Genomic DNA, 24,420 nt, shown 5'->3' with positions numbered 1-24,420 from the left:
TGGGTTTTTGAATCTCTGCGTATTTATCTAATTTATTAGACACATTTCCTGCGTTTTAGTCAGTGCGTACAAAAGAGTTCCGCAGCATGTGTCGATAGTCCGTTTATATAGATAGCTTACTTTTCCACGGTCTTTAGTATGGATAGGGACTGTGATTTTTGTGTGCGGATACGAGCCGAGTTGGTGAAACTTCGCTCTCAGCTCAAGGGTGTGATGGCTTCGGTCACACAACCTGAGGTTTCAGTGGATGGGCACCACTTTTGTGGGCCGGCAGTGAGGATCCAACGGAAGTCCAGCACATCCGAGTTATCAGATTGGTCCCAATCAGTGGACAGCCCAGTTATTGCTCGCACTGTGGTCGACTCCTCAACTGCGGTCGAATGGGAGGTCGCCCCATGAGGTAGCAGGTGGCGAAATACTTCCCAGGCGGCAGCACGTAAAGCCTCCCTGATTAGTCTGACAAACAGGTTCCAGGTGTTGTCGGTGGCTGACAGCGTCGCTGAGTGATATGCCGCCGCCTGTCGTGTTTCAGAGGAAACCTGTCAGCCTGCAAGATTGGGACAGTCACAGAGGGTAGGATTATTGATAGTTGGGAGCTCCAACGTTAGGCTCGTTATGGGGCCACTTACAGCCATGACTGCGAAGGAGAGGAAGAAAACCAAAGTGCACTCCGTGTGTATACTGGGTGGAGTCATTCCAGACTTGGAATGGGTCCTCCTGGATGCCATGAAGAGCACAGGATGCAGCCAACAGCAGGTGGTGGCTCACGTCGGTACCAATGATGTGTGTCATTTTGGATCAGAAGAGATTCTCTCTGGTTTCGCGTGGCTAACGGTAGTAGTAAGGACTGTCTTGCTTCCAAGATGAAAGCGCAGCTGACCATGTGCAGCACAGTAGCCAGGAACAATTGCGGACCTCTGGTACTGAGGCGTGTGGAAGGTCTGCATCAGACGCTCAGGCGGTTCTGCGACCGTGTAGGATGCAGATTCCTCGACTTGCGCCAAAGGGTTGTTGGGTTTCGGGTTCTGCTGAATAGGTCAGGAGTCCACTATACGCAGGATGTAGCTACACGTGTAGCTGGAGCTGTGTGGCGTGGACTGGGCGGATTTTTAGGCTTGAGGGTCTCTGGGAAACATAAAAATGGCTTCAGTCATAGAGGGTGCAGGCCGAACACAAGAATAACGTAGATACATGGACCATCGGTGTAACGGTTGTAAATTGTAGTGACTGTGTTGGGAAAGTACCAGAGCTCCAAGCGCTAATAGAAAGCACTGATGCTCAAATCATTATAGGCACTGAAAGCTGGCTAAAGCCGGAGATATGATCAGCCGAAATTTCTGCGAAGAATGCAACGGTGCTCCGAAAGGATAGGCTAAACACGGTTGGCGGTGGCTTGTCTGTTGCTGTTGGAAGTAGTTTACCTTGACGCAAAATTGAAGCAGGTAGTTCCTGTGAGTTAGTGTGGGCAGAGGTCATTTTTGGCAATCGGAACAAAATAATAATTGGTTCCTTTTAAAGACCTCGCAGTTCAGATGATACAATTGCTTAAGAGTTTAAAGAAAATTTGAGTTGTATTTCAAACACTTACCCGTCTCATACGATTATACTTGGTGGTGACTTTAATTTACCCTCAGTATGTTGGTGAAAATACATGTTTAATTCCGGGGGTACGCACAAAAAGTTATCCGAAACTGCCTCCTAAACGCATTCTCTGAAAATTATTTCGGACAGTTAGTTCATGAGCCCACGCGAATAGTAAACGGGTGTGGAAACGCGCTTGACCTCTTACCAACCAATAATCATGAGTTAATAAGGAACATCAAAACAAATACAGGGATTAGTGAACACAAGGTTGTCGTAGCGCGACTGAATATTATAACCCCCAAATTCTCCACAAATATACCTATTCAAACAGTAGATGGAAATTCACTCGGCGCCTTCCTGAGGGACAGTCTCCACTCCTCCGAAATTAATAATATAAGTGTAGACCAGATGTGGCTTAAATTCATAGAAATAGTGTCGGCAGCAATTGAGGGATTTACACCAAAAAAATTAAGAAACCTCGCAGCTGATCCTCCGTGTTACACAACACTGTTCAGAACTCTGTTGCAGATACAACGAAACAAACATGCCAGATTTAAACAAATGAAAAATTCCTAAGATTGACAATATTTTACACAAGTTCGAAATTTAGCGCGGACTTCAGTGCTAGATTCTTATAATAGTTATCACTACTAGACATTGCCTTGAAACCTGGTAGAAAATCCAAACAGTTTCCGTTCGTATGTGAAGTATGCTCGTGGCAGAACACAATCAATACCTTCTCTCCGCCATAGCCACGGAGACACTACCGAAGGCAGTGCTGCCTAAGCTGAGTTACTAAACACAGCCATCCGAAATGCCTTCACAAAAGAAGACGAAGTAAATATTCCATAATTGTAAATAAGAACAGCTGCCGACATGAGTAACGTAGTAGTAAATATCGTCGGAGTAGTGAAGCAACATAAATCACTTAATAAAAGCAAGTCTTCTGGTCCAGACTGTACACCAGATAGGTTATGCTGATGTGGTAGCTCCATACTTAACTATCATGTACAACCGTTAGCTCGACGAAAGATCCCTACCCAAAGACAGGAAAGTTGCACAGGTGATACTAATATTCAAGAAAGGTAGTAGGAGTAATCCATTAAATTGCAGGTCCATATCATTAACATCGATATGCAACAGGATTCTGGAACATATATAGTGTTCGAAAATTACGAATTATCTCGGAGAATACTGTCTATTGACACACAGTCGACATGCGTTTAGAAAATATTGTTCTTGTGAAACACAACGAGCTCTTTATTCGCACCAAGTTTTGAGTGCTATTGACAAGGGTTTCAGATTGATACTGTATTTATGGATTTTCGGAAGGCTTTTGACGCTGTCCGACACAAGTGGCTTGTAGTGAAATTGCTTGCTTATGGAATATCGTCTCAGTTATGTGACAGTATTCGTGATTTTCTATCAGAGAGGCCACAGTTCGAAGTAACTGACGGAATGTCATCGAATACAACAGAAGTGATTTCTGGTGTTCCCCAAGGTACTGCTATATTCCCTTTGCTGTTCCTTATCGATATGAACGATTTGGGATACATCCTCAGCAGCCGTCTTAGGTTGTTTTCAGATGGCGCTGTCGTTTAACGGCTAATAAAGTCATCATAAGATCAAAACGAATAGAAAAACGATTTACAAAAGATATCTATATGGTGCAAAAATTGGCAGTTGACCCTAAATAATGAAAATTGTGATATCATCTACCTGAGTGCTAAAAGGAATCCGTTAAACTTTGGTTACACGATAAATCAGCCAAATATAAGGGCTGTAAATTTAACTAAATACCTAGATATTACATTTACGAACAACTTAAACTGGAAGAGACACATAGGAAATGTTGTGGGTAAGGCAAGCCAAAGATTGCATTTTTCTGGCAGGACACTCAGAAAATGTAAAAGATCTAATAAGGTGACTGCCTACACTATGCTTGTCCGTCGTCTTTTAGAATACTGCTGCGCGGTGTGGGATCCTTACCAAGTGGGATTGACGGAGTACATGGAAAAAGTTCAAAGAAGATCAACACGTTTTGTATTATTGCGAAATATGGAAGAGAGTGTGACATGAATAAATAGTATTTGGTGTAGACATAAATAAAACAAAGGCGTTTTTCGTTAAGACGGAATATTCTCACTAAATTTCAGTCGCCAACATTTTCCTCCGAATGGGAAATTATTTTGTTGACACCTACGTACATAGGGAGTAACGAGCACCATGATAATATAAGGGAAATCAGAGCTCGTACGGGAAGATATAGGTGTTCGTTCTTCCGCGAGCTATACGACATTGCAATATTTGAGAATTGTGAAGGTGGTATGATGAACCCTCTGCGAGGCACTAAAATGTGATTTGCAGACTATCCATGTAGATGTAGAGGATTGCGTAGTTTTTAAAATAATGTTATTTGGAAAAATAATGCGGAACTCTTACTCAGATGAGGCACGTGAACTACTGATAAATTACATCTTTGGGGAAGCGTAATCGAATGCTATCTTTCGTCACAAAAGAAAAATTAAGTAGGCAGCTATGAAAGAAATGTCGGTCTGCCAGAGACCAGAGATGGTTGAGGAAGTTGTGAGAAATGGTTGTTGGAAATGTACTGAGGCGACCGACAGCTGCCCAAATAATAGAGATTCTAAATCATGTTAATGATTACACAAGCTCTAAAAGGTAGCTTTAGACTAAAAATTTAGTTGACTAATGACTAAAACAAGACGGTCGTTCTTTCAATAGGAGCGTTAGAAAAAATGCACTACATGATATAATTTGTTTTAAATAAAGAATACTTAGACAAGATAGAAAAATGTTTATGTAGCACTACTGTCGGTGGTCATATTACATTACATCTACGCAAACACAGCTGCATGCATCAAGGAATATACACAATCGTTGTTGAGGAAAGCATTGCCGCAATGCAGATTTCATTATATTCCAAACCTATCGTTTTCTTGTCTACGTGAGGAACTGACTCTTTAGTAAATAACTGACGTCTGATACAGAAAAATATCTCATTTTCTAATTTTGAAAAATCAGTACTTCACCACACCAATTTACACGTCGACTCAAAACATCAGTCCTAAATTTAGGCGATGTGTAGTTTTAATAAACGATGGATAATGATATTTATATCTCCCTTCTTGTAGTGCGGTTGCACGGACAATATAAATCATTATGGGAGAATATGGGCTTCTAACTAGGAATGAGGTAGGAGAAAGACTGATTGAGTTCTGGAATAAATATCAGCTAGTAATAGCGAATACTCTGTTCAAGACTTACAGGAGAAAGACATATATTTGGAAAAGGCCGGGAGACAAAGGAAGACTTCTTTTTTATTACATTATGATCAGGCCCATATTCTAAAATCAGATACTGGATTGTAAGGCATACATAGAGGCGGGTATAATTTCAGATCACAATTTAGTAGCGATGAAGAGTAGGATGAAGTTGAAGAGACTAGTCAGGAAGAATCAATAGGCAAAGAAGCAGAATACAGATACGCTACTGAATAGAGATACTGAGATAAGGAATAGCTCAGTGGGCACTAAGAACATTACTGTGATGAAACCATAGGTAACAAAAGAAACCATGGGTAATGGAAGAAATACTTCAGTTCATCAACATAAGAGGGATGTACAAAATTGTTCAGGGAACTTAAGAAATGCAGAAATAGAAGTCAGTTAGGAATTAGTTAACTAAGCAGTGCAGGGAAGCGAAGGTGACATGGTTGCACGAAAAATGTGAAGAAATCGAAAAATAAATGATTATACAGTAGGACTGACTCAGCACGTAAAAAAGTCTAAACAAAAATTTGGTGAAATTAAAAGCTAGGGTGGTAACATTTTGAGTGTAGTGGGAAACCCACAATTAAATGCAGGGAAGGGAGCAGATAGGTGGAATGAGTACATTTAGGCCCTCTATTAGGTGGAAGACTTGTCTGATAGAAGAAGAAACAGGATCGATATAGAAGAGATTGGGAATACAGTGGTAGAATCATAATTTAAAAGAGCTTTGGCAGACTTAAAATCGAACAAGGCAAAAGGAATAGACAAAATTCCACCAGCATTCCGAAAATCGTCGAGGGAAAGGGCAACAAAACGATTGTTCGAGTTAGTATGTAGAATGTATGACTAAGAATCAGTTAGATGGTGAGTTTGGCTTTAGAAAGGGTAGAGGCGCCAGAAAACAAAAAAAAAAAAAAATGGATCTGAGCACTATGGGACTCAACTGCTGAGGTCATTAGTCCCCTAGAACTAACTAACTAACCTAAGGACATCACAAACATCCATGCCCGAGGCAGGATTCGAACCTACCAGAAAACAGTTGTGACGCTGTGGTTGATAATGGAAGCGAAACTAAAGAAAAATCAAGACACGTTCATAGCTTCTGTAGACCAGGAAAAAGATTTCGACGATGTAATATGGCGCAAGATGTTCTAAATGCTGAGAAAAGAAGCGGTAGGTTATTGTACAAGGTCAAAGAGAGAACAAGAAGAGTGGAAGATCAAGGACGAAGTGCTAGCATTTAAAATTATGTAAGATAGGGATGGAGCCTGTCGCCCCTAGAATTCAGTCTATACGTCTAAGAAACAATGAAGGAATAGAATTCAAGGTGAAAGGATATATATGATCAGATTCAGTGAAGTGAAGTTCGGTGGCAGGAGGTTGGGTGGTTGGTTGGTATGGGGAAGGAGACCAGACAGCGCGGTCATCGGTCTCATCGGATTAGGGAAGGATGGGGAAGGAAGGCGGCCGTGCCCTTTCAGAGGAACCATCCCGGCATTTGCTTGGAGTGATTTAGGGAAATCACGGAAAACCTAAATCAGGATGGCCGGACGCGGGATTGAACCGTCGTCCTCCCGAATGCGAGTCCAGTGTCTAACCACTGCGCCACCCCGCTCGGTCAGATTCAGTGATGACATTGGTATGCTCGGCGAAAGTGAAGACAAATTACAGAATTTGCTTGTAAGGCGTCGGGACTTACACCTTACAAGTCAGTGTCTCAGTTTTAAGTGTCGTTTATAGCGTTGCTGGATACTGGTTTGCAACTTGGGATGGGTTTTTGGGTGTATATTTCACTTGTTAGAGATTTAATACACGTGGCATCGAGAAAGACTAGGATAATTCCCTTACGTAAACTTGCATGTTTAAGTTGGGTAGAAACATGGTGGAAGCATCACTTTAGGGGAAGCCGGTTTTAGTTAGCCAAGCTGTGAGAAAATAGCCTGCAGAGCCACAGCCTAGTCAAGTGCAGGTGACAGGTACGGCAGAGAACTGGGGAAAGAGCAGTATATCAAGTGAGCGACGCGTGAGGACGTAACTTACCATTCTTGTGGCTGATGGAGTCTTATTAAGTGGGGTAACAGACCTGCCTGTTCACTTGAAAGTCAGCCAGTTAAACGACACTGTACTTATTAAGCCATTTTTTGACTGGACAGCCATGGCTACTTGAAATGTAAGAGCGACTATCATTTGCTGTTCCATCCAGTGTCCAACCCCACTGTAAAGGGAAGGGAAGCTAGGCTGAGGAGACGCGCAACTGCCCAGTGCGACAGGCAGATTCCTTTGAGACGTCGTCGAGTTTGGTCAGAGGCCATCCATCCCTCTCTTACATGGCGACGGGCAAAGGAGATATATTGGTATGAACACTTTGTTCACCAAGCTCCAAAATTCATTCCAGAGCTGGCTGAATGCTTTTCGTAAATCTCCTGGGTGGAGAACGAAGAGAGCCACTGTAGTTAATTCTTGCGAGAACAGCACGGGCGGAATAACACACTGCGCACTCTGCACTTGTACTTAGCCATTAAACGCAGACTAGGTGATGTTAACGTTTTTTCCCTTCAAGAAACTGTAGGGCGACTTTGGTGACATAGCATCAGCCAAGCTCAGTATAGCATTTTGATGGATTTACAGATCCGACGACATACGGCAGCAGCCAAACCCAACCGACGACGCTGTGCAACTTAAGGTAAAGAATGCAGCACGCCATTAAATGTAAGTATTGTGTCACAAACCAGTCTTTGTTCCAGTGATACGTAGCTCAAAGTAGGAAGCCTGTCCTTGTAGTTTTTCCGGAAATTAACCTATTTCCTTCGTGCACTCGATGGCCACCTTTGCTTAACACCTGTGGGGCAAGATTAAAATTTGTTAAAGCCAGTAACATTGTTCATCGCGACATCAAGATAGTCTTCCTCCAGAGAGTCTTTATCGCAGTTAAAATAATTAACTATCTGTAATGCTGTGATATTATTGAGCTTTCATACTTTATTTTATTTGAGAAATTTAATACCTGGGTCCCCTTGTCCGAACAGGCGATACCTGCGATTGATCTTGCACATTATAATGACGTAAATACAATTACAGCGAATAGTTGTTGTCTATTATAAGATAGAGGTCGCCTTCCTGTCTCATTAGAATATTTTAGGGAAATTGATGGCAGCTTTCTTCTAAAGTCTAAAGCCTTAGTGAGTAATAGCACATTTCCTTACATGTCAGGTTCTAACTGCACTATGCACGCTAAGTGGAATCGTGCACACAATGAAAAATAACATTCACTTATTATCAACCAGACGCGTGTTTAGATGCTGAATGGAATGAACAGTCCAACGATTACATAATATGGATTGAGAGTAAATCAAATGAAGACGAAAGTAATTAGAAGTAGCAGGAATGAGAAGAGAAAGGAGATTAACGTCTAGATTGGTGACCACAAAGTAGATAAAGTTCAGGAAATACGTTATCTAGACAGGAAAATAACCCAAGGTGGACAGAGCATAGAGGACATAAAAAGCCGACTAGCACTGGCAAAGAGGGCATTCCTGGCCAAGAGAAGCCTACGAGTGTCAAATTGTTGTGTACATAGTTCCGTGTAGTCAGCGCGTACACAACTTTCACACTAGAGTGTGCCCCGCTAAGCACAACAGCCCAGCCGCAGCGCTCGTCCATCTCCGCACTACGAGAAGGCGCTGCCATAGAGACGGACCAAATTCTGTTTCCGCCGATCTTCGTATTAATATGTAACGCTGCCAATGAGATTGCTACTAACGTAGAACCGTTTCTCCTCGCGGATCACACTCGCGCAGTGATACCTGAATGCGCGAGGTATTACAATGAGTGTACAGACCTCCGAATAGTCAGTCTGCATTAGTCTGCATTTATCTGCACCTGTCTGTACCAGGCTGCATTAGTCTGTACCAGTCTATAGTCAAGTTTCAGTCTGCACCTAATAAGATTATCATATTCCTGTACATAGCCATGGAGATAAAAGTATAGACACTTTGTCAAGTATCAGAGATGTGTGAGAATAAGATTAACGTACCAAGACCAAAGGAACTTCAGCTCGTCAATTGTAAACAGCATCCAAAATCAAGTTAAGTAATTTCTATGCTTTTTGTTATTTTAATAAATGTGTGTGAAAATTAATCAAGTTCTGTTTAAAGTTGGTCACCGTCAATCTACTACTCTAAGCATGTAAGTGGCATTTCTATCGTCTGACCTAACAGCAGAAGATAAACACGCCACGAGAAGACCACGAGACATATTGCTGACACTCGCCTACTTCGTTAGAACGACAAGTAAAATAATCTGATGGTGTGTGTACCGAAGGTCTTACACCACGCACAGCACACAAATGTAGGTCTCAATCAGCCAACGAACTTTCTGACAACGTACGTTTTCAGCACATCTTTGTGTGGTAGTGAAACAATAACTGTAGGAAAAAGGGAACAGAAGAGAATCGAAGCATTTGAGATGTGGTGGTACACAAGAACGTTGAAAATCAGGTAGACTGATAAGGTAAGGAACGGGATGTTTCCCGGGAGAATCGGCGAGGAAAGTAGTATATGGGAAACACTACAAGAAGAGAAGCCTAGCGGACGACTTTTTTCTTTTATTAAAAAAAGGAAAAGAAACGCACTTTAGTCGAAATCGTAGATTCGTCGCCTGTCACCGAAGAGCTCTTAAACGACTAAGCTCGTGACTGTAATTCTCTATTAACCATTGGAAAACATGGTTTTAATTCCTTTCCAGTATTTATGGGTAAGGTAATCGGCTGAAAAATATGTATAGATTGATAATCTGATTCCACCAACTAACCATCGTAACTTCTTTAAAAAATTTAAAGACCCTCATGAAAATATACAGTTATATTCTGGCAGAAAAAAAGTTCAATATAGTACACAAATGAGAATAAAATAGTGCAAAAGTACTAATAAATGTCGAGTTAATTTGATACGAACCGTAAAAGACATTTACATAGCTTCAAGGTGCAAGAAACGTGTGGGTAAACGAGAAATAAATCGCAGAAAATACTTAGTTTGAAACTCAACGTTTCAGTATGAAAGTGCGATCATTTTATGCCATTTTTAATACAAGCTCGGTATTTTCATTTCATTAACGACTACGTAGTTTCTGCCGTTGCCATCATCGGCTTCAACATTACATGTGTTTCTTCAGGCTAGTCGAAGCAGCTTGTAGACCAACATGTACATTAGAATAACCCGTTACAGGTCCATACTCACTACACCATAATGCTAACTTTTAGTCTTATGAAAGGCCAATATGATAATTAATTTACACAGCAATGTATGCGTTTTTTGATAGTGTCGCTACTTAGTGGACTTATTATTTCGGCTCTCGAATTTTGTGCACTACGAATTAGTTAGAGACGGCATTACCTTATTGTTCCACACACAAACAAAAATTACAAGCGTCTAAAATTGGATGAAAAACGGAAAAACGTATCCCAAATTTACTGTGACACTGACGAAACAGCGCAGAAATACACATATACACACATACAACCACACACGCACACGCACGCACGCACAACCCAACACACACAGTTGCGTCTCTTGGAAAGCACCAAAAATACATAATGCAATTACTCTTGTTGCAGTATCTGCACTAATTTATCCAGAGTAATTGGCACGCTTCGTTCACTAATCAATTAATTTCAACTGGTTTTCATGCCACGTGCTATTATGTAACCCCTATCAACATTCACGCTGTTTGTAGGAAACACGCTACCACAACGATAAAATTGCGTAAAGTACTCTGCGGCATAAAATCGTTGGCCCGCACCTGTGGCTAACCGAAAATAAAAATTAATTTGGTCAGTCCATTGAGCGAAATTGCGAAAAGTAAATGAAGAAAATAAAAAGTCCCTAGTTCGTGACTGACATTCACTTACTAGCGCCATGTCCTTCGAACCAACGACCAGGGGCCCATGAATGACTACGCAAATGACGTTGACAATAAAACACGTTCTGCGATGTGAAGTCTTTAATCCTTTGATATCACAGAATGCAGACGTGACCTATTTAAAATTAGTCAAGAATTACAACAACAAAATCACCATTAACTTCAATTATCTATACATTAAGTAAGCCGAATATTTATAGTATATACATTTTTTGCGGTATATCAAGGGTTTTCCCCCTCTAACTGATTGACTTCTCTCACACATAGCGATATGTTTTCCTGATTTTTTCCTGTACATGTCAATGTCTGTGTGGAATGCTCAAGAATACCAAGTACATAAAATATTAAAGTAATTAAATATTTGTAACCTATTTAAAAATTATTGTTTCACTTACAGCTTGAGTGAAACCATTTAAAATGGCCGGCCGGGGTGGTCGTGTGGTTCTAGGCGCTACAGTCTGGAGCCGAGCGACCGCTGCGGTCGCAGGTTCGAATCCTGCCTCGGGCATGGGTGCGTGTGATGTCCTTAGGTTATCTAGGTTTAATTAGTTCTAAGTTCTAGGCGACTGATGACCTCAAAAGTTAAGTCACGTAGTGCTCAGAGCCATTTGAACCATTGAAAATTGAAATTTTGGTTTTGTTAAATCTGAACCTGCCATGAGAGCAGAAGATAAAATTTAAATGATTTAAGTAATTTTCCTAAATTAGTAACTTAACACACTTTATTTACGGTTATTGTGATATCGCAGAATAATTGTTCAAGTCGGCATAACAATTCCACTTGACGGAAATATTATATCCCACTTCTTAAGTTATTGTAATTTAAATTTTATTGTGTTTCTGTGCACAATGTCACATTTTTAAATTGAGTATACTGACTGGAAAAATCACTGCCAAGATATATTGGCGATAATTGTTCTTGTTTATATACATGGAGACTCACGAAAGACGTAACACACCTTTTATTTCGTGAACGGTTGCACATATAGAAATCTGGTATTCGGCAAATGTTTGAGCGCTGATTGAAGCACGTTGTTTTCTGTATGGAGCAGTATACTTCTCACAACTCCGTTCGGTAGCTCTTGAGAAGACAATTACAGTGATATAGCATTGGTAAATGTTGACTTTAAAACCTGTGCTAAAATATTCGAGATACGACCTAGAATTTGAGGGCACGCTGGCCACAACTGATACTAACGATGCAAACACCGCCAAGCAGAGCTCTCCTGCTACGCTGTCACCACATTTGCCTGTTCACTTGTTTGCAGGAGAGGCCGCTCATTTCTGCTTCATCATTCGTTGCATGCAGACATGTATACCAATGAGAAGAAGTAGGATATACCATTTTTATACGGTGACTGTAAGAGGAATGACATAGAAACAGTACAGTGGTACAGAGCTATCTGTCCGAATCCTCCGACGAGCCAGGGAATTCCACGAATTATTAATACGCTAATGCGAGAAAGCTGACTGAACGTCAAAAGCAGAACGAGAAAGAAGACTGCTACCGTCAGAGAACACGAAGAAGATGTTCTGGCAACCAAGATAATGAATCCTACAGTGGTACCAGAAATATTGCCAAGGAAGTGGAATCAGTGACATGAGTGTCATTCGCAACCTGCATCGACAGAGTTTCCATTCCTGTGATCTGTCAGTACATCAGGCACTCGACGACAATGATTTTGGACGCCGTACAGAATTTTTTCGGTTTGCTCTTCAGCAACTGAGACATGAGCCTATATTTATCCAACGCGTGCTCTACTGAAAAAATGAAATGTCGTGTGGCTAGGGCCTCCCGCCGGGTAGACCGTTCGCCTGGTGCAGGTCTTTCGATCCGACGCCACTTCGGCGACCTGCGCGTCGATGGGGATGAAATGATGATGATTAGGACAACACAACACCCAGTCCCTGAGCGGAGAAAATCTCCGACCCTGCCGGGAATCGAATCCGGGCCCTTAGCATTGACAGTCCGTCACGCTGACCACTCAGCTACCGGGGACGGGACTGCTCTTTACTGATGAATCAACATTTACTCACTACGCTAATGTAAATCTGCATAACATACACCTTTGGTGAGCCAAAAATCCACACTGGCTTCATCAGGTGCAACGTCAAGGGCCGTGGAGCGTAAACGAATGGTGCGGCATCATAAGAAATTACGTTGTGGGACCTTACTTCATCTCAGGCGTTCTAAATTTACATTCTTACGCACATTTTCTGACGAACATTCTGCCGGTTCCTCTAGAAGAGATACCACTGGATATTCGACAGTGTATGTGGCTGCAACATGACGGTTGTCCAGCTCACTCTTCCCGTGTTGCAATGCAAGTACTGAATGAGAACTATCCTGGACATTGTATACGATGAAATTCTGTTTTGAAATGGCCTGAGAAGTCCCCCGATTTGAATTGTTTTGATTTCTTTCTTTGGGGAACGCTAAAAAATGTGGTGTATGACGAAGACACAGCTACGCCCAAAGACATGTGTCGTGTAATCGCCAATGCACGTTCCACCGTATCATCCACTGTACTTACAACTGTTCATCGTTCTTTCAAATGACGATTGCAAATGTGCGTTTCAGTCCATGGTAAACAGTTTGAACACATGATAAAAAAATTGTTTTTTGAAAGACCAAATTTATGGTATGATTTTGAGTGGATACCAATTTATTGTAAATAAATTGCTTATTTTATTTATGCGTGTACGAAATTGCATCGCAATATCAAATAAGTCGACAGCGTGAATTGCACGTAGCTGGCAACACTGTGATTACGTGCTTACTTTCAATATGAAACGACGTTTCGTTAAGAAGAATATTTATATTTTGGTGTACAGATAGCCCCAAAGAATTTTTAATATAATGTTTACCTCAACGAAAGTAGCCCACATGATGGAATTTAAAGCAGTGTAGGTATAGACCGTTGTCCCACAAGATGAATTTTACCACGAAGAAGCACTCATCCACGTACAGAAAAAGACAGATCAAATCTTCATCCGTACATTTAGAGATTTAAAACACAAATTGCTTTATGCAGCGTATAAGACCACTTTATTTTTGAAGAATGAACAGTTCATTTTTCTCTTACAGCTCACGTAAATCTGGGAGAATTAAACAAATGTGAAATAGCTTTTATAAGCCCTTTGTGATAGGCTACACTCTATCCTATGTCGTACTTCCACATGCAACGTTCGTAGGAGAAACTGCATCTAGGTCGTAAGTTGGTTCAAGAGGAAATAAAGCTTTACTCTTGAAGCGCAGGCATACTTTACGGTATTCCATTGCTCAACCTGTTCCGAGAACACTGCTTGGCAGTGTCTGCACCGCGTACGCCGTTTCCGACTACAGTACTCTCACTTTCCACGACATTTCTCGTGTATTTTTACGACAGAGTTCGTCAATATTCACAAACACCATATCACTGTAACTGTCTTTTCAAGCGCTATCGAATGCAGCTATAAAACGTATACGGTCCCGTTTACAAAAACGTGCTTGCTTCACTACCCATAAACATGAACTAAACAAAAACATAGAAACCCCTAGACACTCTGACATTTACCGAAAACCGCGTTTACATATCTGTAATCATTCACGAAATAAAAAAATTCGTCTTACGTGACTCACTCTGTATATACCCGACAAATAATTATACAAAGTTGTGGGATAGTGTATGATGGAAGCAGTTGACTCGATGCTATTTCTTATGTCCTCAGTGTTAAGTAGAAAGGAAAGAATTGAAAGATACACGAGGAAATGTTTGGATGTATCCTCAACGCAAGATGTGTGGAATGACCAGCGTGGTGGTCCATGCACTGGCCCGGCAGGTAAGTTAGCTAGGCTAGTTTAAGATCCCCTATTCAGAAGCCATTCTTGCTTTTCCTGACTGAGGCCATAAGTGCGAACACTTATGCCGTGACGGAAACTAACATCCCTCGCTTAAACCCAAACCCTTCGGTTCGGCAGACATGTACATAATGAACGCAAGACGGATAAAACAGATCTGTTTCTGTTTGCAGTATATTAAATTTGGTTCAAATGGCTCTGAGCACTATGGGACTTAACATCTCAGGTCATCAGTCCCCTAGAACTTAGAACCACTTAGACCAAACTAAGGACATGACACACATCCATGCCAGAGGCTGGATTCGAACCTATGGTCGTAGCGGTCGTGTTGTTCCGGACTGAAGAGCCTAGAACCGCTCGGTCACAACGGACGGCATTAAATTTGGGTACAATGGTAACAAATCGAACTTCATGACGTTTCAGATAATCCAAGTTTATAAGTTATTGGTAATCTGTTTATTTGTGTGATGCATATTAAATATATACTCATGATATAGAGCAAGTAATGTACGTGTCAAAGTATGTAAAGGCATGTGCTATGAAGTACTGTAGTCGACAGAGAGGAAATTGCTGATACCTGCCTAAAATAGCATTCAGAATTGATCACTAATTTCGAAGCAATATTAACGCTTACAGATAAATGAAGACAAAGGCATTTACACGTCACGTCATGCAGATAGAGTGCTCTTCTTTTTTTCCATAAACACCGTTTTTTAGCTGATAACTATAACTGCTATGTGGCGATTTGGCTTACGTAACGTTTAATAATAGTGTATTAGCAAATAAGTTGAAAATGATGTGAGCTAATAAAGTTTAGCAGCAGTATGTAGCATGTGAATTAATTAATTCATAAATTGTATTGACGTTCAGGAAAACGCAACTTGCGAGTAGCTACAAACAGTCAACCTAAAATTAAACCCAACGCGATGGCACAGTTGTTTGCACATTGCAATCGGATTCGGGAGGACTACGGTTCAGACCTGTGTCCGGCCATCGTGATTTAGGTTTTCTGTGATTTTCCAAAATCGCTTCAGTTAAATGCTGGTATGGTTCCTGTGAAAGGGCACTGTCGACATCCTACCCAATCCTTCCCTAATCTTATGGAACCGATGGCTTCTCTGTTTGGTACCCTCCCAACACTCAATCCACCAGCCAACCTACCAAATACGGACATTAAGTCCATACAACAGCGAGCATTCTATGCTCTCCTTATTACGTAAAACGAACGCCGCATTCTTCTCCATGAGGCAAAAATCTTACACGGCACAGTCTACATTTCGCACTTCCCAACGTAGAGGAAGCTGGAATTCCAAACATCCCTAGCTCCTCGTCTACGTACGTTTCCTCGTCCCGTTTATAATTTTTGTTCTAGATCTATCTTGGTGTTTTAAAATTTTTATTAATCAATGAATTTAATTTTGTTCTAGGTACTTCAGATAACCAAACTTCCTAATTTTTCAAATTCATGTATTTTTACCATTCGTATATCTGCGGTATCGGCCGCTATTCCGGTCGGCCGCATTTTGTAATTCGCGCCCCGCCAGTTACGCCGCCACCGCGGCACTAGGGTGCTGCTACGAACGATTTCGCCGCTGCCAGTGAAATGCAAGCATCCCCTCTCCGAAATTCCAGCGACTGGTGTACTTAAGTTCGAACATTCATACACCGAGCACTTTCTTTGTGTGTCCTCTGGGTGAATAACATTTACAGACTTTCTTAGTGGCCTGGGATTGAGGGTTTCAGAATAGACGTGATATTAAAGAGCGACAGATTTATATATCTTTTGTATTCGTACATATTCGTAGCTACTGTTAGCAACCTGGAAAATCAGCAACAAAGTTACGTATTTTTTGTACTATTTTATGTTAGATATTCTATATCTAATATTTATTCTACGAATTAATATCTGAATTCTCTGTTCATCAACTGCGTCTGTTCTTCGCTCCTGTATCCACTAAATAAACCACACCGTGCAAAGGAAGACATAACAATCTCCACCTTTGTGGACTTTTAATATTTTAACGAGAATTTTTACACGATATTACTTTTTATAGTTTAAGAGCAAGGCCCTGATACCTGTATACTTTTCAATTGTTCACACTTATATTTACAGGCAGCAATTCAGTTTTTGTTACTTTACTTACTTTCACGAGAGCTTTAAGGTCATTATACTTTTTAAAATTTTAGCGTAAACCCTCTTTTGTAAAAGACGTGACATGTCTTCGACGCCCCCTCCCTCCTTTATTACGCCTCTCCCAATCATCCTCTTCTCAATTTTCCCATTCTCACTCCCATTCTCGTTTACCCTTCCCTCTCCTGCGCCAACAACAGTCTTTTTTATATTTACGTGTGCATTTTCTTTAGACATCGGCCTTGTGATTGGTTTGGTGCAGCCAACCAAGAACTCCTGTGTCAATTCCTCAACTTCATCTATTTCTTGATCTCAAATTCCGATTTTACGTTCCTCACTGTTTTTATTTCTGCTGCTTCTCATTAATTTCATCTTTCTTCGATTTACTCTCAGTCCCTTAATCCATATTATGTACTCAGTAGACTGTTCATTTTATTCAGCAGATCCTGTAATTTGTCTTCATTTTCACTGAAGATAGCAATGTTATCAGCGAATTTTATCATTTTTATCCTTTTACGTTTTTTTTTAAATTCCTGTCTTGAGCCTTTCTTTTATTTCTGTCGTCGCTTCCTCCACGTATGGATTGACCAATAGCGGCGTCAGGTTAAGTCCCTGTATTCCACTTGGCCCTTGTACAATAGCTCACCCTTATTTTTCTCGATATTTAGAACAACTTGAACCATGTTACACTGTCGAACGCTTATTCCAGGACGAGAAAACCTATTAACTGCTTCTCTGGTGTCTTTATCTTTTCTAAAGCCAAACTGATTGTCATTTAGCAGATCCTCAGTTCTATTTTCCATTCTTCTGTATATTATTCTTGTCAGAAACTTGGCTCTATGAGCTATTAAGCTGATTGTATGATAATTTTTATTAAAAATGAAACTCCTACAGCCGTACTTAAGATTTCGACACTGTGTCAACGCCATCTTCAGGTCCGTACACTGAAGATGTCGTTGGCGCAACGTCGAATCTAGTACCCAAATAAATATAGAATCTTAAGTACAGCTGGATGAATTTCATTTTTAATAAAAATTGTACCAGCTCTGTCCCACTTTCATCCAATTTAAATATGGATGTACGAAGATGTATGATAATTGTCTCACTTGTCGACTCTTGCTATTTTCGGAATTATGTGGAATACGTTTTTCCGAAAGTCTGATGGTATATCGCCAGTCTCATACGTTCTACGCACCAATGCGAATGGTCAATTTGTTGCCATTTCGCCCAATAATTTTAGGAATTCTGGTCGAATATTATTTGTCCATACTAACTTAGTGGAACTTAAGTCGTCGAAAGCTCTTTTAAATGCTGACTTTAACACTGGATCCGCTATTTCTTCCCTGTCGACTTCTGTTTCTTCCTCTACCGCGCCATCAGGCAGGTCTTCCCCCTCATAGAGGTGTTACTGCACTCTTTCCCCCCGGCCGCTCTCTCCTCTGCTTGTAACAATCGAATCCACGTTGCACTCACATGTTACCGCCCCTGCCTTCACTTTCACGGAAGGTTTTTTTTTTTCTGTAAGCTCAATCAGTTTCCTCTGACATTCACTTCTTTTTCGATTTTTTCACATTTTTCATGTAGCCATGTAGCAATTTCTTATTAGTTTCCCCGCACTTCATATTTCTATCATTCCTAAGTGACTTGTATTTTTGTGTTACTTAATTCTCCTCAGCATTTTTGTATTTCCTTCTTTCCTTGATCAACTGAAGTGTTTCTTCTGTTATCCATGATTCCCTCACAGTTACATTCCTTGTAACTATATTTTTCTTACCAAGTTCTATGACTGCCGTTTTTAGAGATGTCCATTCCTCTTGAAGTGCAGTGCCTACTGAGCTATCATTTAGCAATATCTATAGCTTCAGAGAACTTCAAAAATATCTCTTCATTTCTTAGTGATTTCGTATCTCATTTCTTTGAGCACTGATTCTTCCTGACTAGTTCCTTAAACTTCAGCCTACTCTTCAACGTTGCTAAATTGTGATATATCTGCTAATGGGAACAGCTTACAAACCTGTGTGTGATTTCGGAATCTCTGCCTGAATATAATGTAATCTAATTGAAGTCTTCCTGTATCTGCAGTGCTTTTTAAGGTAAACCTCCTCCTCTTGTGAGTTTTGAACAGAGTATTCTCCGTTAACACCCGAAATGTACTGCAGAATTGAATTAGGATTTCTGCTAGCTGAATTATTTTATCAAGCCTATATTTTCCAATAATCCTTTCTTACACTCCTTCCCCAACAGCCGCAATCCTATCTCACATGTTTATTTGACTTTCATCTCCCTTTACTTACTGAATCGCCCTTTCAATATCCCTGTATATTTTCGGTACCTCTTGGACTTCTACTTTCGGCGCTGTCATGTATACCTCAACTGTTGTTGCCGGTTCTGGTTTTGCAGTCTAATGTAATGGGGAGCCGGCCGGTGTGGCCGTGCGGTTCTAAGCGCGTCAGTTTGGAACCGCGCGACCGCTACGCTCGCAGGTTCGAATCGTGCCTCGGGCATGGATGTGTGTGATGTCCTTAGGTTAGTTAGGTTTAAGTAGTTCCAAGTTCTAGGGGACTGATGACCTCAATAGTTAAGTCCCATAGTGCTCAGAGCCATTTGAACCATTTGTAATGGGGGCAACAGAGCTCTCTGCCAAATCCTCCTATTCATAACGATTCCTACTCCCTTCCTACTATCTTCTGCCACGATTGATGTTATTCTACACGCATCTGGCCAGAAATCCTTGTGTTTTCTCCATTTCACTTCATTGATCCTCACTATATATTGATTGCACCTTTGCATTTCCCTTTTCAGATTCTCTAGCTTACCTACTATGTTCAAACGTCTGACATTCCACTCTCCGACTTACAGGACGGTACCCTTTCCTTGGTTATTCAGCCTGTATCTCATGGTCATCTCCCCCTTAGCAATCTCCTCCAGGAGATCCGAATCGGGTCATGGGGTCCTGCCCTGGTATCATTTGCCAGCGGAGAGGTCATCATGACATGTTCCAGCTGCAAGCCACATGTCTACCAGTTACCAGTCCAAAACATTTACTGCTAATGCAACTACTTAGACAGTGTGTAATGTGCATGATACGCTTGCTAAACCCACAGGGCAGAACAGATGATTAGGACTGTGGAAAGGGCCAAATAAGGTGTTCATTAGGTTCACTCAAAATTACAATTTATTATAATTTAATAACACCTTTAAACTAAAACTGCACATAGCTAAACCTTTAGAACTACGAGTTTCAAAAAGGCAGTTATTTCACGGCTGAGGACGTCAAAACAAGAAATCTTAAAAGTGAGCAAATAAAAATGCAATTAAAATAACAAATAAAATAATTATAATATATTTGGTATCACAGCTAGGCTGGAAAGCCTCAAGGCAAAAGTAGTTAGAACCAACATGTGCAAGGTGCAACACAAGCGGCTGAAGACCACAATTAAATCTGAAAATTTAAAAATATATTACCATAATCTTTTAAGGCAGAAGGCCGCAATGTTTTTGCTTTAAAGGGTAACTTCAAGAATAAGGTTTTAAGTGGCTTAAAGCCCACAACTGATTTTCCAAAATTCAGAAATACTTAAGTCCAGTAAAAACAAGTATCTGTAAGCCATTGGCTATGATAGATTATAAACAGACAATTAAGCGCTGGTGGGAAGGACAATAAAGAAAACGGCACTCAAAATCCTCCAGGTAGGTCGGTCTGCCCTCGTTCACTTACGTGAAACAGGTGGTGAGCCCAGCCACACTTGATCCGTCTGAACCCAGCCAGGGGACAGCCACGGACCGATCGACAAAACGACCTGCTTGCCACCAATCGGTACATGAGAACCCAAACACAAAAATTACGAACATATTTATCCACAATGAAATATGTATTAGCTGTCTAAACTGCACACCATGTTGGACAGCGACGAAGGTGAGTAAAGGACGCTGCCTGAAATTACGTTAGTGGCCAGGGCAGGTAACCGGAACACTAACAGCCACAAGGCAGAAAATTCCGCTGGTACACTCAATATAGTAAATTGCACCGCATGGCGGCTAAATTTCAGCAATAGAAACATTCGGTGCTGCTCACAGGAAACCTCCCCAACAGCGAACCACCGAAGCGTACCACAACACATGAACGGACGTGGCTTGGGTGGTTGAAACCACTAGTCAACTTTGACGTCCTGGGTCGGTGAAGCACGATGATCGTAGCGATTGGACAGCTCCACACCCGCTCCGAACCTGCTCAGAGACCGCCGGTGGACCCACACGACTACGCCGCGCCGAGATAACTTCCCTGGTCCGTAGCAACCGAACGACTCGCCTCAGAATGCCGACAACATCTAAAATCGTGGTCAGTGGAAATAACGCCAACTACACAAACAACCTGACAAACACTTGCACGGGGACCTGAACGATACACAACAGTAATGAAGCACGTGCGAAGACAAATCAGGAGTCGACGCACACACACACAGCCGACTCAAGAACGGTCAGCGAGTAGGACGACCGACCGACGATCCACTAAGATCGCGGACCGGCTCAAGTGATACGTGGCGGCAATGGTCTGGCGAGCCATGTCGACGCAGACCTCACTGCTGCTCCAACCCGGCTGCACTAGTGCCGCATTGCAACTCCCCGACTGGCGGGTGCAGACTGCGCTCCAGACGCGTTCCAACTGACTGGCAGACCCGAACCCGCGACACGAACTCCCCTACGACAGACAATGGCCGGGAAGTAATAGCAGTCAAGCAAAGATACTACGAGAGGGGATATGTCGATACGCGCTGCTAGCGCCGGTCACGGTGAGACAAAGCAGCAATTCAGTGACAGTAGTAATTTAAGTAACGTAGTGAGGTGGAAGTACGTTAAAAACAGGGTGCAAAATACATGATGCTGGGAACATGGGCGACGCACGGCTCAGTACACATCTGTTCTACTTATTGTAAAATATTTGACTGCATATATTTTGTTCTATGTTGCTTTACATCTGAATGTCATCCAGAGAGATCTCAACGTGTCATGTAATGAAGTAAACGTATAACTGAGACTGATGTACATATGAGAACTGTTCTAAATTAAAGAACCGTTCAGGGGTTAATTAAAAGTGTGGATTGAAGATTCGCATATGACTTGAGTGAAAATGAGAAGGAACTGCAGGACCACACCAATGAAATGGTCTATCGGAGAGACAATATAAATGGGACTAAACCAAAGATAGTATCAGAGGGATTATCAGATTTTGAATGTGCAGCAAAAAGGAAGCGAAACCGTTCCGCAATCTAGGAAGGAAAATAACACTTGATGGACGATGCATAGAGCATATACGAAGCGTACAAGGATAGATAGTCCTTGCTGTATCGAACGTAGTCTCTAACTTGTGGAGGGAATTTCTGAGAATGTACGTCTGCAGCACATCGTTGCATGGAAGTTATTCGTGAACTGTGGGAAATACGGAGGAGAGAAGAATGGAATCATTAACGGCTTGTTGTTGCAGAAAGACCCAGAACAATAAATCGATGGATAAGGTAGTTCCCTGCAGAATCGGCTAGGAAAGGAATATGTGTGCACCACTGACATGTACAAGGGACGTAATAATGGGATATGGGTCAATAGATCATTGACTGTCCTGTATTGTACCACGGGGAATTTTAATTTTCTGTGACAGTTGGAACTACTACCAGGGTGCATTGCTGTTCGTGTTAAGTGTTGTTACCAAGCCTGGTATGATACATAAAGGACGTGAACAACGTCAGATGGTGAGTAATCACTGTGAAGGAAATGGAGATTCCGCAGATAGCGTTATCAGCAACTGGCAGACTTTGAAACTGGACTCATTGTTGGTCTACATCTGACTGGTTAAGTCAGTATGCGATCTCCACATACGTGAAGCAGTCGATCGTGATGCTGGCTCGATGTGGCACTGAATGGGAATCGGTCGTCAAGATCCCGTTCAACCAAATCCCGCCACACCAAGGGACGATCGGCATACTATGAGCCCAGCATATCATAAACCCTTTGCGTATGAACCTGCATCCGTGAAGCAGTAGTAGACCTGAAACATTCTGTGTCGTCCTGCACCATTGGTGAGAGACCAGCAGCGGCTGAATTAGGCACTACCGTTCCCTGAGCAGTCTGTCGTTAACACTGAAACACAAAATGCTTCGTATGGTACAGTGCTGTGACCGGGAATCATGAAATCTACAGCTACATCTATATCACACTCTGCAAACTAACTATCGGTGGAGGGTAGCTCTGGTAGCACTGACTGATTTCCTCCGCCCCCCCCCCCCAACCCCCTACCATGTTCCACTGGCGAATGACGCGAGAGAAGTATGATTGTCAGCAAGCCTCTGGATTATCTCTAATTTCTCGAATTTTTTCGACGTGGTCTTTTCACGATGTTGTATGTGCGAGGAAGCAATATGTTGTCTGACTCTGTTCCGTTAAGGGCGAGGTTTTGATGAATGGCGACTCAGCGAGTTGACTGACGACGTACTGTCCTGCATTACCCAGATCAAGTCTGTAGCAGTGCCAGTGTTCAGGAGCTCAAGGGCCATTCTAAACAGTTGCGGGCCTGATTGGCTGAGGATACGACGCCATTATGACATCTTTCCCACCCGCATTAGTGCTTGCACCAGGCCAGAGGGAGTGAAGCGTCGTATTGATATGTGGGATCATACTGCCAATATCTTTGGAAATGTGACTAGATTTTGTAATCTCTACGGTCGCAGGTTCGAATCCTGCCTCGGGCATGGGTGTGTGTGATGTCCTTAGGTCAGTTAGGTTTAAGTACTTCTAAGTTCTAGGTGACTGATCACCTCTGATGTTAAGTCTTATAGTGCTCAGAGCCATCTGAACCAATAGGACGGCGTTATGCCACCTTACTGGGAGGGTCTGCGTGCCCGAGTGGTACCATGGTACCACTCTACTGGTAGTCTTTGGAGCAGATGTCTTGCTTCACAAGTAGCCTTCCCGTCATCCACGTATTGCTTCTCGTGGAGTGCATCTTTCACTGGGGCAAACAGATGAAAGCTCTATATGGTCTTCTGTTAGGTGGCGAGGAACTCAGCGTGCACACGCCTTTGAGTACTCCAACTGGTGGGTGAGTGTGTCAGCAGTGCGACGACTCACCGTGCTTTTGTAAACTGTCACGTTTCGGATAGACGTTCTGTAAGTGCCTATGAGTATCTGCGATGCTCTGTTTCTTTCGGCGAGAAGAAACTGAATGACAAGTCTCTCTTTGGAACTCACCTCCGTTACAGATGTCACTCTGAAGGCTATCGTATAGTGCTGCGAGCTAACGGAACGTCATGAAACTGTAAGGTTTGACGCAGGAATATTCCAAGTGGTTCCACGAAAAATTCCGCATTTTTTCAGCTGAAATTGGCCCAGACAAAGAATGTATTGCTTTACTCCACCCCTCGAGGAAGATGTGTGAGTTGGAGATGAAGAAGTTGTCAAAGGTGAGTAACTGCTGGCAGTCCTTAATTTGTCAACCACAATTTACGTCCTGGCGGTATGAATGACCATTCGCGATAAGGGACCGGTAGCCACTCGGTTTGGACGCACCATTCACCTGCATCTCCTGACCACCTAGATCTCCGTTTCCCACATTTGCTCCTGTGACAGGCTTCAAACGGAGATTCCACAGCCTGGCTGGAACGTAA

Source organism: Schistocerca serialis, chromosome 1, assembly GCF_023864345.2.
Source record: "Schistocerca serialis cubense isolate TAMUIC-IGC-003099 chromosome 1, iqSchSeri2.2, whole genome shotgun sequence".
Taxonomy (NCBI): Eukaryota; Metazoa; Arthropoda; class Insecta; order Orthoptera; family Acrididae; genus Schistocerca; species Schistocerca serialis.
The sequence above is the reverse complement of the archived record's forward strand: the minus strand, read 5'-3'. Positions refer to the sequence as shown.